The sequence below is a fragment of the Pristiophorus japonicus genome, chromosome 1, assembly GCF_044704955.1.
Source record: "Pristiophorus japonicus isolate sPriJap1 chromosome 1, sPriJap1.hap1, whole genome shotgun sequence".
In the NCBI taxonomy this organism is placed as follows: Eukaryota; Metazoa; Chordata; class Chondrichthyes; family Pristiophoridae; genus Pristiophorus; species Pristiophorus japonicus.
In genome coordinates this window covers 130,967,425-130,983,270 of record NC_091977.1, presented here as the reverse complement: position 1 = coordinate 130,983,270, position 15,846 = coordinate 130,967,425, and the positions used below count along the sequence as shown (strand labels likewise).

Here is a 15,846-nt window from a genome sequence, read left to right as displayed (position 1 = left end):
CTATAGTGTACAATCGTCTCCCTTGTTATACCAGATGAAATCAAATTTGGCGACAGTTAATTTCTGTAGTCTGTCTCTTTGTGAATATATTATAATGGTACACAGTAAGGTGTAATGAGAATTCAATAATATTCAGTTTCAGGCATATTCAATGCTCCCTGATGTCAGTGGGTCATCAGATAACAAGATGGCCTTATATTCATCATTGGCCAATCGAACTCTTAAATGATTTTCTTTGAACTTAAGGTACAGACATTTCAGAACCTTCCCTGGTGATTAAATCATTTTGGTTGATGTATGATCAAACAAACTCTAGATGCTTTGTGAAAGGAACAAGCAAAACAAACGTTTCTCATTTTGGTCTTGCGCATGAGAAAATAATGTTAGAAATTTGATTTTTTAATCGAACACCCAGCTGTACAGATACCTCCTTCTGTATCATTCTAGAAGCATGGAGAGCAGTATATGAAATAACACCTTAGCCCCAAGGAGACTGATGATCTGTTTACCAGTGCAGTACTATAGTTTAGATTTATTTTTTGTGCCTTGCTATCAAAAAGTGAACATAGGCAATGCACTATTCCCAGTAAGAGAAGATACTTGAACTTTGCATTAATAGATACTGCATTAACTTACGTGTCTACATTCTTCTGCACATCGGCCCAGAACTTGCAGTCTTGATGACAGGCAGTATTCACTGTCATTTCGCCAATGAACCTGGCCGCAACCTTCAGATTTAGCACATAAACAGTCTAACGCAGAACTCCTGTTCACCAACCGCCAGAGGTCGTGGTCCACATCGGTACCAATGACATAGGTGGAAAGAGGGATGAGGTCCTGTAGGCAGAGTTTCGGGAGCTAGGAGAGAGATTAAAAAGCAGGACTTCAAAGGTAGTAATCTCCGGATTACTCCCAGTGCCACGAGCTAGTGAGTACAGAAATAGAAGGATAGAACAAATGAATACGTGGCTAGAGAGATGGTGCAGATGGGAGGGCTTTAGTTTCCTGAGGCAATGGGACCGCTTCTGGGGGAGGGGGGGCCTGTACAAGCTGGATGGGTTGCACCTCAACAGAGGCGGGACTAGTATCCTCGCGGAGGTGGGGGGGGGAGGGGGGCGTTGCTAGTGCTGTTGGGGAAAGTTTAAACTAGCTTGGCAAGGGGATGGGAATCTGAAAATAGATTTAGTAGGGAGGGGAGTAAAGCTGGAATTAGAAAGCAAAGATAAAGAAAGTGAGTTTGAAGGAGAGAGGAAACAAGCAGGAAAAAAGGATAAAAAAAACAAATTTAAAGGCACTTTGTCTAAATGCACATAGCATTTGTAACAAAATAGATGCGTTGATGGCAAAAATTGAGACAAGTGGGTATGATCTGATAGCCATTACAGAGACGTGGTTGCAAGGTGACCAGGACTGGGAATTAAATATTCAGGGGTACTTGACAATCCAGAAGAACAGACAGAAAGGAAAAGGAGGTGGGGTAGCTCTATTGATAAAGGATGGAATCACTGCAATATTGAGAAACGATATTGGCTCAAATGATCAGAATATTTAAACAGTTTGGGTGGAGATAAGGAATAATAAGGGAAAAAGTCACTGGTGGACGTCGTCTATAGGCCCCCTAACAGTAGAACCTCTGTTGGTCGGAGCATAAACCAGGAAATAGTGGGGTCTTGTAAAAAGGGAACAGCAATAATCATGGGTGATTTTAACCTCCATATTGATTGGACAAATCAAATTGGTCAGGATAGCCTTGAGGAAGAGTTCATAGAGTGCATAAGGGATGGGTTCCTTCAGCAGTATGTAACAGAACCAACCAGAGGGTAGGCTATCTTAGATCTGATCCTGTGTAAATAAACAGTCTCCTAGTAACGGATCCCCTTGGAATAAGCATGATTGAATTTCAGATGGAGGGTGAGAAAGTTGGATCTCAAATCAGCATACTAAGCTTAAATAAAGGAGACTATGAAGATATGAGGGCAGAGTTGGCTAAAGTGCACTGGGAAAATAGATTAAAGTGTAGGACGGTTGATGAACGGTGGTGTACATATAAGGAGATATTTCACAACTCAAGAAAAATATATTCCAGTGAGGAGGAAAGGGTGTAAAAGAAAAGATAGCCATCCGTAGCAAACGAAAGAAATAAAGGACGGTATCCAATTAAAAACAAGGGCATACAAAGTGGCCAAAACTAGTGGGAGAACAGAAGATTGGGAAGCTTTTCAAAATCAGCAAAGAATGACTAAGAAATGATTAAGTAAAAGAAGAATAACTATGAAAATAAACTAACACGAAATATAAAAACAGATTGCAAGAGTTTCTATAGGTATATGAAAAGGAAAAGAGTGGCTAAAGTAAATGTTGGTCCCTTCGAGCACAGGACCGGGGAATTAGTAATGTGGAACATGGAGATGGCAGAAACTCTGAACAAATATTTTGTATCAGTTTTTACGGTAGAGGACACAAACAATATCCCAAAAGTGGATAGTCGAGGCGCTATAGGGGGGGGAGGAACTTAACACAATCACAATCACTAAGGAGGTGATACTCAGTAAGATGATGGGACTAAAGGCGGATAAATCCCCTGGACCTGATGGCTTGCATCCTAGGGTCTTAAGAGAAGTAGCGGCAGGGATTGTGGATGCATTGGTTGTAATTTACCAAAATTCCCTGGATTCTGGGGAGGTCCCAGCAGATTGGAAAACTACAAATGTAATGCCCCTATTTTGAAAAGGAGGCAGACAAAAAGCAGGAAGCTATAGACCAGTTAGCCTAACATCTGTGGTTGAGAAAATGTTGGAGTCCATTATTAAAGAAGCAGTAGCAGGACATTGGGAAAAGTATAATTTGGTCAGGCAGAGTCAGCAAGGATTTATGAAGGGGAAGTCATGTTTGACAAATTTGTTGGCATTCTTTGAGGGTGTAACAAACAGGGTGGATAAAGGGGAACCAGTGGTTGTGGTGTATTTGGTCTTCCAGAAAGCATTTGATAAGTTGCCGCATAAAAGGTTACTGCACAAGATAAAAGGTCACGGGGTTGGGGTAATATATTAGCATGGATATCAACATCATCATCATAGGCAGTCCCACGGAATCGAGGAAGACTTGCTTCCACTCTTAACATGAGTCCTTAGGTGGCTGTACAGTCCAATGAGAGAACCACAGTCTCTGTCACAGGTGGGACAAATAGTCGTTGAGGGAAGGGGTGGGTGGGACTGGTTTGCTTCATGCTCTTCCACTGCCTGCGCTTGATTTCTGCATGCTCTCAGTGACGATACTCAAGGAGCTTAGCACCCTCCCAGATGCACTCCCTCCACTTAGGGCGGACTTTGGCCGGGGACTCCCAGGTGTCAGTGGGGATGTCGCACTTTATCAGGGAGGCTTTGAGGGTGTCCTTGTAATATTTCCGCTGCCCACCTTTGGCTCGTTTACCGTAAAGGAGTTCCAAGTAGAGCGCTTGCTTTGGGAGTCTCGTGTCTGGCATGCAAACAATGTGGCCTGCCCAGCAGAGCTGATCAAGTGTGGCCAGTGCTTCAATGCTGGGGATGTTGGCCTGGACACGGACGCTAACATTGGTGCATCTGTCCTTCCAGGGGATTTGTAGGATCTTGCAGAGACATCGTTGGTGGTATTTCTCCAGAAACTTGAGGTGTCTGCTGTACATGGTCCATGTCTCTGAGCCATACAGGAGGGCGGATATTACTACAGCCCTGTAGACCATGAGCTTGGTGACAGTTTTGAGTGCCTGGTCTTCAAACACTCTTTTCCTTAGACGGCTGAAGGATGCACTGGCGCACTGGAGGCGGTGTTGGATCTCGTTGTCAATGCCTGCTCTTGTTGATAGGATGCTCCCGAGATAAGGGAAGTGATCCACGTTATCCAGGGCCGCGCCGTGGATCTTGATGACTCGGGGGCAGTGCTGTGTGGCGAGGACAGGCTGGTGGGGGACCTTTGCCTTACTGACATTTAGTGTAAGGCCCATGCTTTCGAACGGCTCAGTAAATACGTCGTCTATGTCCTGGAATTAGCATGGATAGAGGATTGGCTAACTAACAGAAACCAGAGAGTCGGGATAAATGGTTCATTCTCAGGTTGGCAATCAGTAACTAGTGGGGTGGCGCAGGGATCAGAGCTGGGACCCCAACTATTTACAATCTATATTAATGACTTGGAAGAAGGGATGGAGTGTAACGTAGCAAAGTTTGCTGACGATACAAAGATGGGAGGAAAAGCAATGTGTGTGGAGGACACACAAAATCTGTAAAAGGACATAGACAGGCTAAGTGAGGGGGCAAAAATTCAGCAGATGGAGTATAATGTTGGAAAGTGTGAGGTCATGCACTTTGGCAGAAGAAACCAAAGAGCAAGTTATTATTTAAATGGAGAAAAATTGCAAGGAGCTGCAGTACAGCGGGACCTGGGAGTACTTGGGCATGAAACACACAAGGTTAGTGTTATGTCTCAAATAAAGCAATGTGACTGCGTACTGTAGACTTGAGTAATTGTAACCTTGGTCTCTTTATTCTGACTCCAGAGTGCTGGCACAGCATGGGAAGCCTGCTTATATACAGTGCTCTCAAGGGATGCTGGGATCCCTTGGGACTCCAACAGATGTGCCCTCTGATGGCGGTAGAATGCTGGTTACAAGGTGTTGCATACATAACAGTTAGTATGCAGGTACAGCAAGTGATCAGGGAGGCCAATGGAATCTTGACCTTTATTGCAAATGGGATGGAGTATAAAAGCAGGGAAGTTTTGCTGCAGTTATACAAGGTATTGGTGAGGCCACACCTGGAATACTGCGTACAGTTTTGGTTTCCATATTTACGAAAGGATAGAAACATAGAAAATAGGTGCAGGTGCAGGCCATTCATCCCTTCGAGCCTGCACCGCCATTCAACATGATCATGGCTGATCATGCAACCTCAGTACCCCACCCCTGCCTTCTCTCCATATCCCCTGATCCCTTTAGCCGTAAGGGCCACATCTAACTCCCTTTTGAATTTATTCAACGAACTGGACTCAACAACTTTCTGTGGCAGAGAATTCCACAGGTTCACAACTCTCTGGGTGAAAAAGTTTCTCCTCATCTCGGTCCTATATGGCTTACCCCTTATCTTTAGACTGTGACCCCTGGTCTTGGACTTCCCCAACATCGGGAACATTCTACCTGCATCTAACCTGTCCAGTCCCGTCAGAATTTTATAAATTTCTATGAGATCCCCTCTCATTCTTCTAAATTCCAGTGAGTATAAGCCTAGCCGATCCAGTCTTTCCTCATATGTCAATTCTGCCATCCCGGTAATCAGTCTGGTGAACCTTCGCTGCACTCCCTCAATAGCAAGAATGTCCTTCCTCGGATTAGGAGACCAAAAAACTGCACACACTCAAGGTGTGGTCTCACCAAGGCCCTGTACAACTGCAGTAAGACCTCCCTGCTCTTATACTCAAATCCCCTCGCTATGAAGGCTAGCATGCCATTTGCTTTCTTTACTGCCTGCTGTACCTGCATGCCTACCTTCAATGACTGATGTACCATGACACCCAGGTCTCTTTGCACCTCCCTTTTTACTAATCTGTCACCATTCAGATAATAATCTGCCTTCCTGTTTTTGCCACCAAAGTGGATAACCTCACATTTATCCACATTATACTGCATCTGCTATGCATTTGCCCATTCATCTAACCTGTCCAAGTCCCCCTGCAGCCTCTTAGCATCCTCCTCGCAGTTCACACTGCCACCCAGCTTAGGGTCATCTGCAAACTTGGAGATATTACCTTCAATTCCTTCGTCTAAATCATTAATGTATATTGTAAATAGCTGGGGTCCTAGCATTGAACCCTGCGGCACCCCACTAGTCACTGCCTGCCATTCTGAAAGGACCCGTTTATTCCCACTCTTTGCTTCCTGTCTGTCAACCAATTCTCTATCCACGTCAATACATTACCCCCAATACCATGTGCCTTAATTTTGCACACTAATCTCTTGTGTGGGACTTTGTCAAAAGCCTTTTGAAAGTCCAAATACACCACATCCACTCGTTCTCCCTTGGCCACTCTACTAGTTACATCCCCAAATAATTCTAGAAGATTTGTCAAGCATGATTTCCCTTTCATAAATCCATGCTCACTTGGACCGATCCTGTCTCTGCTTTCCAGATGCGCTGCTATTACATCTTTAATAATTGATTCCAGCATTTTCCCCACCACCGATGTCAGGCTAACTGGTCTGTAATTCCCAGTTTTCTCTCTCCCTCCTTTTTTAAAAAGTGGAGTTACATTAGTTACCCTCCAATCCATAGGAACTGATCCAGAGTCCATGGAATGTTGGAAAATCACCACCAATGCATCTTCTAATTCGAGGGCCATTTCCTAAATTCTAAATTTCTCCCAGTCCTCAGGTTTGCTGCTTTTTCTGGCCAATTTATATGCCTCTTCCTTGGATTTAACACTTTCCCTAATTTCCTTTGTGAGCCATGGTTGAGCCACTTTACCTTTTTTATTCTTACGCCACACAGGGGATGTACAATTGTTGTAATTCATCCATGTGATTTTTAAATGTCTGCCATTGCCTATCCACGGTCAACCCTTTAAGTATCATTCTCTAGTCTATCCTAGCCAATTCACGTCTTGTATCATCGAAGTTTCCTTTCTTTAAGTTCAGGAGCCTAGTCTCTGAATTAATTGTGTCACTCTCTATCTTAATAAAGAATTCTACCATATTATGGGCACGACCAGATTGCTAATTAATCCTCTCTCATTTCGCAAGACCCAGTCTAGGATGGCCTGATCTCTAGTTGGTTCCTTGACATATTGGTCTAGAAAACCATCCCTTATACACTCCAGGAAATCCTCCTCCACAGTATTGCTACCAACTTGGTAAGCCCAATCAAATGTAGATTAAAGTTACCCATGATAACTGCTATACCCTTATTGCACACGTTCCTAATTTCCTGTTTGATGCCATCCCCAACCTCACTACTCCTTGCTTTGGAGGTAGTTCAGAGAAGGTTCACTAGGTTGATTCCGGAGATGAGGGGGTTGACTTATGAGGAAAGGTTGAGGAGGTTGGGCCTCTACTCACTGGAATTCAGAAGAATGAGAGGTTATCTTATCGAAACATATAAGATTCTGAGCGGGTTTGACAAGGTGGATGCTGAGAGAATGTTTCCACTGATAGGGGAGACTAGAACTAGGGGGCATAATCTTAGAATAAGGGGCCGCCCATTTAAAACTGAGATGAGAAATGTCTTCTCTCAGAAGGTTGTAAATCTGTGGAATTCAGTGCCTCAGAGAGCTGTGGAAGCCACGGCATTGAATAAGTTTAAGACAGAGATAGACAGCTTCTTAACTGATAAGGGATTAAGGGGTTATGGGGAGCGGGCAGAGAAGTGGACCTGAGTCCATGATCGGTTCAGCCATGATTGTATTAAATAGCGGAGCACGCTCGAGGGGCCATATGGCCTACTCCTCCTATTTCTTATGTTCTTATGTCCTGAAGTTGCAGTCTGTCATTCACTGCTCATCCACAGACTGTGCTGTGGACCATTTCCTGACCACCCCCCACCCCCCACTGCACCGAGCTGGCAATCATCACTGATAAGCTGAAAACATCCCCTTTTCTGAACAAATATCGCGGTTAGAAACATAGAAATTTACAGCACAGAAGGAGGCCATTTCGGCCCATCGTGTCTGCATCGGCCGACAAGGAGCCGTATGGCCCTTAGTCAGCAGCCCTAAAGGTTACATATAAACCCATGAACAATAACGGAAAGGCAAAGAGCACCCAGCCCAACCAGTCCATCCCACACCACTGCAACACCCCTTATACTAAAAACATCTACACTCCACCCCAACTGGAGCCATGTGATCTCCTGGGAGAGGCAAAAACCAGATAAAAACCCAGGCCAATTTTGAGAGAAAAAATCTGAGAAAATTCCTCTCCGACCCATTGAAACTAGTCCAGGAGATCATCCTGGCCGTATTCTATTCCCTGCAATACTTATCATTATATCTGCGCCGACCAACAAAAGATCATCTAGTTTAATCCCAATTACCAGCTCTAGGTCTGTAACCCTGCAGGTTACGGCACTTTAAGTGCCCATCCAACAATCTCTTAAAAGTGGTGAGGGTTTCTGCATCCACCACTCTTCCAGGCAGCGAGTTCCAGATCCCCACAACCTTCTGTGTAAAGAAGCCCCCCCTCAAATCCCTTCTAAACCTTCCACCAACCACCTTAAAACTATGCCCCCTCATAATAGCCCCCTTCCCCAATGGAAATAGACCCTTACTATCCACTATGTCCAGGCCCCTCAATATTTTGTATACCTCGATGAGGTCTCCTCTCAACCTCCTCTGTTCCAATGAGAACAAACCCAGCCTATCCAATCTGTCCTCATAACTAAGATTCTCCATTCCAGACAGCATCCTAATAAATCTCCTCTGCACCCTCTCGAGTGCAATTACGTCCTTCCTATAATACGGCAACCAGAACTGCACGCAATACTCCAGCTGTGGCCTAACCAAAGTATTATACGATTTAAGCATAACCTCCCTGCTCTTATATTCTATGCCTTGGCCAATAAAGGCAAGCATTTTGTATTCCTTCTTAACCACCTTATCCACCTGGCCTTCTACTTTCAGGGATCTGTGGACAAGCACTCCATGGTCCCTTTGTTCATCTACACTATTAAGTGGCCTACCGTTTAATGTGTATACCCTTTCCTTATTAGCCCTCTCAAAGTGCATCACCTCACACTTCTCTGAATTAAATTCCATTTGCCACTGCTCTGCCCACCTGACCAGTAGATTGATATCCTCCTGCAGCCCATGACTTTCCTCTTCATTATCAACCACACAGCCAATTTTAGTGTCGTCTGCAAACTTCTTAATCATACTTCCTATATTCAAATCTAAATCATTGATACATACCACAAAAAGCAAGGGACCCAGTACTGAGCCCTGCGGAACCCCACTGGAAACATTCTTCCAGTCACAAAAACATCCATCAATCATTACCCTTTGCTTTCTACCTCCAAGCCAATTTTGGATCCAATTTGCCACTTTGCCCTGTATTCCATGGGTTTTAACCTTCATGACCAGTCTACCATGTGAGACCTTATCAAAAGCTTTGCTAAAGTCCATATGTACTACATCGTACGCACTACCCTCATCGACCCTCTTGGTTACCTCCTCAAAAACTTCAATCAGGTTAGTCAAACACGATCTTCCTTTAACAAGTCCATGCTGACTGTCTGCCTAATTAATCCTTGCCTATCCAAATGCAGATTTATCCTGTCTTTCAGGATTTTTTCCAATCATTTTCCCACCACTGACGTTAGGCTGACAGGCCTGTAATTAATCGGCCTATCCCTTTTTTCCTTCTTAAACAAGGGTACTACATTAGCAGTCCTCCAATCCTCCGGCACCATACCCATATCCAAAGAGGACTGGAAAATGATGGTCAAGGCCTCTGCTATTTTCTCTTTTACTTCGCTCAACAACCTGGGATGCATTTCATCCGGGCCTGGGGACTTATCTACTTTCAAAGCTGCTAAACCCCTTAATATTTCCTCTCATCCAGAATATCACACTCCTCCTCTATAGCAGTATCTGCATTACCTCTTTCCTTTGTGAAAACAGATGCAAAGTATTCGTTAAGAACCCTACCAATATCTTCCGCCTCCTCAAAAGATTACCTTTCCTTAGTTACCCTCTTACTCTTAATATATTTATAGAACATCTTAGGGTTTTCCTTAATTTTACTAGCCAAGAATTTCTTGTGCTCTCTCTTAGCATTCCTAATATCCTTTTCAATTTTACCTTTTATCTTTCTATATTCCTCTAAAGATTTTAAAGTATTTAGCTGTTGATATGTGACATAAGCGTCCCTTTTTTTCTTAATCCTCCCCTGTGAGTCCCTAGACATCCAGGGGGCGCTAGAATTATTTTTTCCAGCTTTTTTCTTTAAGGGCACATGTTTGGCCTGAACCTTTCGGATCTCCTCCTTGCATGCCTCCCACTGTTCCGACACCAATTTACCTACAAGTAGCTATTTCCAGTCCACTATGGTCAAGTCATTCCTTAACTTAGCAAAATTAGCTTTTCCCCAATTCGGAACTTTTATTCCAGGCCTATTCTTGTCCTTATCCATCACCAACTTGAATCTGACTGAATTATGGTCACTGGCACCCAAATGCTCCCCCACTAATACCCCTTCAACTTGTCCAGCTTCATTCCCCAAAACTAAATCCAAGACCGCCCCCTCTCGTGTTGGGCTTGCTACATACTGACTAAAAAAGTTCTCTTGAATGCATTTCAAGAATTCCGCACCCTCTGTACCCTTCGCACTATATTTGTTCCAATCAATATTTGGATAGTTAAAATCCCCTACTATTACTACCCTATGGTTTTTAGACTTCACAGCAATTTGCCTACATATTTGCTCCTCCATCTCCCTCCCACTGTTTGGGGGGTCTATAATACTCTCCCAGCAGTGTTATCGCCCCTTTTTTATTTTTCAATTCAACCCATATGGCCTCAGTTAATGATCCTTCTAACATATCATCCCTCCTCATCGCTAATAATTTATTTAATTAGTATCACAGCCCCCCCCCCCCCCCCGCCCCTTTTACCCCCCTCTCTATCTTGTCTAAAAATCCTGTAGCCAGGAATATGAATCTGCCAAACCTGCTCCTCTTTCAGCCATGTTTCTTTAACGGCTATACTGTCATACTCCCAAGTGTTTACCTGTGCTCTTAGCTCATCCGCCTTATTCGCGACACTCCTTGCATTAAAGTATATACCATTCAGCACAGGAAGACCTCCTTGCTTACTACATACTAAGCCCTGTTTCCTCTGTCTTAGAAACCCTATAAAAAGTTAGACCCATTCAAATGAGGTGTAACTGGGCTTTTAACGGCAATCTGAGTGATAACTACTGTTAAACCAACATTAAGCCCTGAAAAACTAGTTTTAATTTTGTGGAGTATCAACTATATCCATTTTAATAAAAATTTAAAAAAATTAAGAAGCTTCAAAAAAAATAATTTTTTTAAAAAAGCTTGTTCATCTTTACCTTTGCCCCCACCTGCGAGCCCCAATCTTTGTTTTGCTCTCTAACATTTTTTAATAGTTAGAATCAAAGGAGCTTATTCACTTCCTGGTTCTCGGTCTGTGAGAATTCCAATGAGAACATTGGCTGCTTCGACAGCTTGTTGATGTCATAGCAGCTCGTACTATGGGATTCCCACTGTACTACGTTGATTTCAACTGCATGTGGAAAAGTAGAACTTCTCGCCACAGAGATTGCAAGATCTTTGTGGGGAGCTTATTTCGGGGCCAGCGGTGAATGCTTTTACTTTGCTGCTGACTGCAAATTACGGGTCATTATTTTTAGAAAATGCACAGAACTCTTAAAAAGATGGTCGGTTTTAGATGTGACATCAATAATGTGATTTTCTATATTTTTGTAAACTTGTTCAAAAATTTCTAGTTGAAAGGGAAAAAAATAAGCAATTAATTATATTCTTTGAAAGAAATACACGAGTGAATCAATAGGCTATACTGCAGGGAGGAGATGGTTCTCATGATTTTCATCCTGGAATGATCCCAGTCTGTTGTAGCTACCAAGTGGGCATCAGGAATATTCCACAGGGATGATAATACTGAAAAATGCAATATTTTTCCATGTTTTTTTCACCCAGTGGTAGCATAAGTTACTGCCTGATGAAAGATAGCACAGATCAGATGCCTTAATTCCAATCTTCAAAGAACATAAGACCAATCTTGAACCATTGTTTACAAGAATGTTGCTTGGACTGGAGATTTTTGGCTACGAGCAAAGATTGGAGATGCTGGGTCTGTTTTCTTTGGAACAGAGGAGGTTGAGGGGAGACCTGATTGAGGTGTATAAAAGTATGATGGGCCTGGATAGAGTAGATAGGAAGGGCCTGTTTCCCTTGGCAGATGAGTCATCAACCAGGAAGCATAGATTTAAAGTAATTAGGGGGTGGTTTAGAGGAGATATGAGGGGAAATTTCCTCACCCAGAGCATGGTGGGGGTCTGGAACTCGGTGCCTAAAAGGATGGTAGAAGCAGAAAGCCTCATCACATTTAAAAAAAAATACTTGGATGTGCACTTAAAGTGCTGTAACCTGCAGGGCTACGGACCAAGAGCTGAAAAATTGGGATTAGGCTGGATAGCTCTTGGTCGGCCGGCGTGGACACGATGGGCTAAAATGGCCTCCTTCCGTGCTGTAAATGTCTATGATTCTATAAGAATTAGGAGAATACTAGGCCATTTGCCCCCCACCCCCGAGCCTGCTTTGCCATTCAGTAAGATCATGGCTGATCTTCGACCTCAACTCCACTTTCCTGCACTGTCCCCATATCCCTTGATTCTCATAATATCCAAAAATCTATTGATCTCTGACTTGAACATACTCAAAGACTGAGGAGCTGAAATTGCCCCCCTCCTTAAGGTCCATTACCACCTCTAAGAGGCAGTAATGGGATGGTAAGGCCTTTCTGACCAGAGGCAGGTGGGTGGGCCGACCCATCAGAAATTGTCCCCGGGCTGGGAGCAATGGAAACGGGAATGCGCCGACCCCTTATCGCACGGCGACAACCCCTTTCCGCCCCGCGAGGGAAATTACCCTGCAGGAGCGGAGGTGCCGCCGCTGCTCAGTGCCCCCACAGCTTTTCCCGGCGGGAAGCTGTCAGTGGCTGGGCGGCACGACCGCCCTTAAAGGGGAGGGTGCTCTGCCGCGGCCGCCATTTTATTTTAATTGTCGGCCAACTCTGAAGTCAACCCAACAGTTGCGGCCACGGGTTCGGCCAGGCCGGCACTAGACAGCCCGGCACCCCCTCTTACCGCTGATGACGCTGCCTGCCTTCCGTCCTGCTCCCGACCCACTTCCGCCCCTCAGCCTGGATTGGGGCGGAGAATAATAATTTATTTTGGAAGGTGCGCCCTGTTGGGGCGGAGGGCAATTTCAGCCCCTGAGCCTCCACAGACCTCTGGGGTGGAGAATTCCAAAGATTCAACACCATCTGAGTGAAAAAGTTGCTCCTCATCTCAGTCCTAAATGGCCGACCCTTTATTCTGAGACTGTGACCCCTGGTTCTATACTCTCCAGCCAGAGAAAACATCCTCCCTACATCTACCCTGTCAAGCCCTGTAAGAATGTTGTATGTTTCAATGAGATCACCTCTCATTCTTCTGAATCCAAGAAAATATAGGCCTAGTCTGCTTAATCTCTCCTCATAGGACAATCCCCCATCCCAGGAATCAGTCTGGTGAACCTTCGTTGCACTCCCTCTATGGCAAGTATATCCTTCCTTAGATGAGGAGACCAAAACTGTACACAATATGCCATTTGTGGTCTCACCAGGGCCCTATATAATTGCAGTAAGACGTCGTTACTCTTATACTCAAATCCCCTTGTAATAAAGGCCAACATACCATTTGCTTTCTTGATTACTTGCTGTACCTGCCTGTTAACTTTCATAGAAACATAAAAAATAGGTGCAGGAGTAGGCCATTCGGCCCTTCGAGCCTGCACCGCCATTCAATGAGTTCATGGCTGAACATGCAACTTCAGTACCCCATTCCTGCTTTCTCGCCATACCCCTTGATCCCCCTAGTAGTAAGGACTACATCTAACTCCTTTTTGAATATATTAGTGAATTGGCCTCAACAACTTTCTATGGTGGAGAAATCCACAGGTTCACCACTCTCTGGGTGAAGAAGTTTCTTCTCATCTCGGTCCTAAATGGCTTACCCCTTATCCTTAGACTGTGACCCCTGGTTCTGGACTTCCCCAACATTGGGAACATTCTTCCTGCATCTATCCTGTCTAAACCCATCAGAATTTTAAATGTTTCTATGAGATCCCCTCTCATTCTTCTGAACTCCAGTGAATACAAGCCCAGTTGATCCAGTCTTTCTTGATAGGTCAGTCCCACCATCCCGGGAATCAGTCTGGTGAACCTTCACTGCACTCCCTCAATAGCAAGAATGTCCTTCCTCAAGTTAGGAGACTAAAACTGTACACAATACTCCAGGTGTGGCCTCACCAAGGCCCTGTACAACTGTAGCAACATCTCCCTGCCCCTGTACTCAAATCCTCTCGCTATGAAGGCCAACATGCCATTTGCTTTCTTAACCGCCTGCTGTACCTGCATGCCAACCTTCAATGACTGATGTACCATGACACCCAGGTCTCGTTGCACCTCCCCTTTTCCTAATCTGTCACCATTCAGATAATAGTCTGTCTCTCTGTTTTTACCACCAAAGTGGATAACCTCACATTTATCCACATTATACTTCATCTGCCATGCATTTGCCCATTCACCTAACCTATCCAAGTCACTCTGCAGCCTCATAGCATCCTCCTCGCAGCTCACACTGCCACCCAACTTAGTATCATCCGCAAATTTGGAGATACTACATTTAATCTCCTTGTCTAAATCATTAATGTGCAGTGTAAACAGCTGGGGCCCCAGCACAGAACCTTGTGGTACCCCACTAGTAACTGTCTGCCATTCTGAAAAGTACCCATTTACTCCTACTCTTCGCTTCCTGTCTGCCAACCAGTTCTCAATCCACGTCAGCACACTACCCCCAATCCCATGTGTTTTAACTTTGCACATTAATCTCTTGTGTGGGACCTTGTTGAAAGCCTTCTAAAAGTCCAAATACACCACATCAACTGGTTCTCCCTTGTCCATTCTACTGGAAACATCCTCAAAAAATTCCAGAAGATTTGTCAAGCATGATTTCCCTTTCATAAATCCATGCTGACTTAGACCTATCATGTCACCTCTTTCCAAGTGATTCACCCAGGTCCCTCTGAACACCAACTTTTCCCAATCTCGCACCATTTAAAAAATACTCTGCTTTTCTATTTTTCCTACCACTATGGATTAGTTCACATTTCTACATGTTATATTCCATTTGCCATGTTCTTGCCCACTCACTTAGCCTGCCTATATCTCCTTGAAGGCTCTTTGCATCCTCCTCACAACTTACATTCCCACCTAGCTTTGTATCAGCAGCAAACGGATATATTACATTTGGTCCCTTCATCCAAATCATTGATATAGATTGTGAATAGCTGAGGCCCAAGCACTGATCCTTGCAGTACCTCACTAATTACAGCCTGCCAACCCAAAAATTACCTGTTTATTCCTGCTCTCAGTTTTCTGTCCATTAACCAATCCTCAATCCATACTAGAATATTACCCCAAATCCCATGAGCCCTAATTTTCTTTAATAACCTCTTCTGTGGCACCTTATCGAATGCCTTCTGAAAATCCAAATACATCACATTCACTGATTCCCCCTTATCCATCCTCCACCCTGCTCGTTACATCCTCAAAGAACTCCAGCAAATTTGTCAATCATGATTTCCCTTTCATAAATCCGTGTTGACTCTGCCCAATCCTATTATTATTTTTTAAGTGCCCTGTTACCATGTCCTTAATAATACATTCTAGCATTTTCCCTATCATTGATGTCAGGCTAACTGATCTATAGTTTCCCATTTTCTCTCCCTCCTTTCTTAAGAAACCCCCTAACTGTACCATAGTTAATTTTTCCATTTCGTACATCAGCCATATCTTTGGTCTCTCTGAAAGAGATTGCTTATTTACTGTTAGTTTGTGTCAAATTATGATTAGGTTTGTGCACTGGTAAACCCACTGGTAAAGCTTGTTTTAACCAGCAAGGAGACTTTCATCCCAACATCTGGACTAGGTTCACACTCGTATTGGAGGTGAAGAGGTGTTAATCCACTGTACCGCCATAGCTAAGTGCTCTAAAATACATTTCTGGAACTCTTGAAG

At 44.0% G+C, this 15,846-nt stretch overlaps 1 protein-coding gene across 6 annotated transcripts in view; it reads left to right on the top strand.

Annotated features, from left to right (window-relative positions):
• Nucleotides 1-15,846, top strand: part of LOC139265761 (casein kinase I) — a 312,413-nt gene that overhangs the window by 274,048 nt on the left and 22,519 nt on the right. The window lies entirely within an intron of this gene.